Here is a 4,060-nt window from a genome sequence, read left to right as displayed (position 1 = left end):
TCTATCTATCTATCTATCTATCTATCTATCTATCTATCTATCTATCTATCTATCATCTATCTATCTATCATCTATCTACCTTCCTGTCTACCTGTCTATCTATCTATATCTATCTATCTGTCTGTCTGTCTCTGTCTGTCTATGTATCTATGTATCTATATATCTATCTATCTGCACATTCTTGACTGACTATCAGGACTAGTCCCCATAGACCCCAGCAAGATAATGAAGTAGACTCCCATACATCCATCAGTGCTACCTTATCTTTGTATGTTCTTGTCCTCTAACCTCCTACCACGCAGTGCCCATGGCCCTCATGCTCTCTCCACAATGCCCCAGATTATCTGCTGCAGTCTTGCCCCAGTGAGGCCAAAGACCTAAGCTCCCAGGTCTGTTCCTCCATTTGGATTTGCCCATGCTGTACCTCATCTCTTGGATTCAACTCTCTAACTGGTTTTCTGATGACTGTGCCAAACTCCATCAGTTACTCAATTCTCACAAAACAAGAAGGGAGGGCTGATGTATTGGATGACAGAACTGGGTATGAGAATGATGGGACAAATATCATGAAATGATTTTTGGCAGGAGGTAAATGTAACGTCCTACATTTGGGTTCAAGACATCAACTGCATGAGTACAGGAAGGGAAAAGGGTCAACAAGAATAAAAACAAGCATTTATTGAGCTCCTACTATGTACTAAGCTCTGTGCTAAGCAGAAATTCAAAGGAAAGTAAAAGACAGTCCTTTCTCAAGGACTAGTGTAATGGGGGAGATAATGTGCAAACAACTATGTACAAATTATATATATATATATATATATATTTGTATATGTGTATGTACACATATATAAAAATAATATAAAATATAAAAATAAATAAATGTGTGTGTGTATACACAAACATACATGAGAAGATTAGCAAAGGGAAGGCACTAACATTAAGGGAAACCAGCAAAAGCTTTCTGTAGAAGGTGGGAGATAACAGTTCCCCGTGAAAAAGGCCTAGTTCTTTTAATGGACTTTAAGATCAATAGGGATGAGCAGTGTGACACAATATTGGAAAAAAAAGGTGACGTGATCTTAGGCTTCACTGAGGGAAGAACAGTGTCCAGGCTGAAGGATGTGATGACCCTGCTCTCCTCTGCCTTAGTCTGGCCACACCTGGAGTTCCGTGTTCAATTCTGGGCATCCTGCTCTAGGAAGAATTCACTGACAAACTGGTATGTGCCCAGAAGAGAAAGACCCAAGGTTGAAGGAATGTGAGGATGTTTGGCCTGGAGAAGGGAAAGCCAGGGGGTGGGTGGGGAGACCACTACCTCTGCCTTCAGAAATTGGCAGGACTGTCACATGGAAGGAAAATTTAGCTTTACTTGATCCCTTATATCCAACTATGATCAGTGAGTTGGAAGTTGCTTTGAGTCAGATTGAGAAGAGAAGAAAACCTTCCTGACCAGGAGATCATTGGTGGGAGGTTCCGGTAACAGAATTTCAGACCACCTTGGGCAGGTTAGGGCTTAGGGGAGAGGAGACATAAGGTAGGCAGGGAGCTGCACTGAAGGTGCAGCTGCTTCCTTTGTCTGTGTGTGGGGCCAGTGGAGAAGGCATTGGGTTAAGGAGAGTGTCATAGTTTCAGACTCTGTAGCTACCAGAGGAAATTGCCTCCTCCTACTCTCTCTCCTCCATCCCTTGTCTATGGAAACCCATCATTGTCTGCATGGCTTGGTTTGGCCTCTGAGTTTCCATCTCGTATGATGAACCTGTTGATCTGTATATCATTTCATTTTATGAAGCTCTTTCTGACCCATTACCTCCTTTGATCTCTGATGCAGCACCAGGAAGGAGATTGGGCATATCGAGCACAAAATCTAGATTAGGAACTTTAAGATACCATAAGGGTAATCTAGTTTCTTTTTCCCCATTCAATAGATGAGGAAGCTGAGGCCTACAGAGAATTAAGTGTCTTGCCCACATCAGAGATAATGATGAGAATAATTATGGTGGTTGCAAATGATGTTCCAAAAGCACCTTAAACTTTAAAACGTGATTTCCTCACAACCCTGGAGTTGTTATGGAAGCATATCGCTGACACCATTTTGCAGATGACAACATTGAGGCCCAGAGAAGATCAGTGGCAGACAGCCAGGACCAGAACCCAGAATCTGACTTCTAGCCCAAGATTAATTCAATCAGGATATACTGAGGGAATAGAAAGAGATGCTGGACTAGGCTGTCAGTACCAAGTTAGCTGGGCCTTTCTCAATTTATGGGGATGGAAAGGCTCCAAACTTTGGTATTCTGTGAAGCTCTAAGGTTGAGCAGGGCAGAAGTGGGATGATGGTGGTCAAGAAACCACTCATTTTGGAACATGATTTGACTGGGGTTCATCTGAATGGGTTTGCTGATGGCAGACAAAACCCTTAGGTTAAGGAGTGGTCTCAATTTTTGATGTCCTGTACTGGGAAAGCAGATGTAGGAAAAGTCTAGGGCACAGCCTATTTTAGGGAGCTTTGTGGGTAAACCTGAACAAACTGCAAAGTTCGGTACATTGCTCTGTGAATTACCATGTCTAAAATATAGAGGAAAGTTTGTGAATTACTGACACCAACTGGTGATGTGCAGTTCACAAAGAAATTCACAGCGCTTAGTGGTTTGTCTATAATGTAGACTTTCGGCTGTTTGGAATGAACACGAAGAAACCTGTGAATAATTGCAGACAAACTGCAAAGTGCAATAAAACTGTGTTGTGAATAACCATGTGTGTACAGGAATGATGGTGCCTGGATTCTCAGGGTCCCTTCAGCCTCAGGGTAATAGAACACCTAGGAAGGCTCTCTCCTCCCCCTTTCCTTGCCTTCTTTCCTTCTCCTTTACAGATACCTGCTTCTTTTCTCTCCTCTCCCCTCTCTTCTGGCCATTTACTCCAAGATCACCTGCATTCCTGGATAGCCCCTCTCTTTGCTGGACCTCAGGACTGAGCCTTTCTCCTTCTTTGAGATGCTTGGTGCCTTTTTGACTTCTGACAGTGTTTATTCTCCCAGGTGAGTTTCCACCTTGCATATAACAGCTTATGTAAGACTGTGGCTTCCTTCCCTAATGGCATTCTCTCTACTACCTCTCCCTTTCCCTGTCCAGTTTCTCTACACTCTCCTAGACTTCATCTAGACAGAAGTTATTCAGGAAAGCAAGAGTATCTGGCATTGGGAAATGGCCAAAAAGTGAGGCCACAGACAACATTTGGGTTGTAGTTGGAGCACTAACTCTGGAGTCAAAATGACCTAGGTTCAAATCTGACCCTTGAGAGCTGTGGGATCTTGGGCAAGGTATTTAACCTCTTGGACCTCAGTTTCCTTGATTATAAAATAAGCAGGTTGGACTAGATGACCTCTGAGGACCCTCCTACCTCTAAAATCTATGATCTTCCCCAGGTAAACACCTGCTTTACTCCCTATGTCCCCATTTTCAATATTCCTGGATGTAATTAGAGCTCTCAGGAAGAGTAACTGACATTTCTTTAGGTCTTTCAGGTTTAAAAATGCTTTTGTCACAACAGCCTGGTTAGGTAGACAGTGAAAGTATTCTTATCCCCATTTTACAGAGAAGGCAACTGAGGCTATGAGAGGTGGCTTTACTTGAGTGGTGCCATAATCCTCCATGTGTCAGAACTGGAACTCAAACACGGACCTTCTGACTCTTTGTTCAGCCTTCTTTCCACTAGACAGCACTGCTTTTTGACTTTGGGGAGAGGTATGACATGAAAGGTCTTATCACATTCATCAAAATGAAGTGTTGCCGGAAGAGGGTCAGCCAGGGCTGGAGGTTCCAGAGAGCTGGAGGTCACTCACTCCATGGGGAAATCTACATGGCAACATAAGCAGGGTAGGGACATGGGCCATTGGTAAATTATGATGAGGGCTCCTTTGGCTGTGAAGGTCAGCTTGGCTGCAACAAGCATGCACAAAGATTCCTTCTTCTCTCCCTCTCTCCATCTTTCTCTTCTTCTCTCTCCCTCTCTCTCTCTCCTCTCCCTCCTCTTCTTTCCCTCTCACTCCTTCTCTTCTTCC

At 43.5% G+C, this 4,060-nt stretch overlaps 1 protein-coding gene across 4 annotated transcripts in view; it reads left to right on the top strand.

Annotated features, from left to right (window-relative positions):
• INSC (INSC spindle orientation adaptor protein) overlaps nt 1–4,060 on the top strand; it is a 174,540-nt gene that overhangs the window by 151,922 nt on the left and 18,558 nt on the right. The window lies entirely within an intron of this gene.

Source organism: Petaurus breviceps, unplaced genomic scaffold, assembly GCF_028583685.1.
Source record: "Petaurus breviceps papuanus isolate PSGF00001 unplaced genomic scaffold, PetGlider_PUasm1.0 188, whole genome shotgun sequence".
Classification (NCBI taxonomy): Eukaryota; Metazoa; Chordata; class Mammalia; order Diprotodontia; family Petauridae; genus Petaurus; species Petaurus breviceps.
This window is presented reverse-complemented; position numbering and strand designations above follow the sequence as displayed.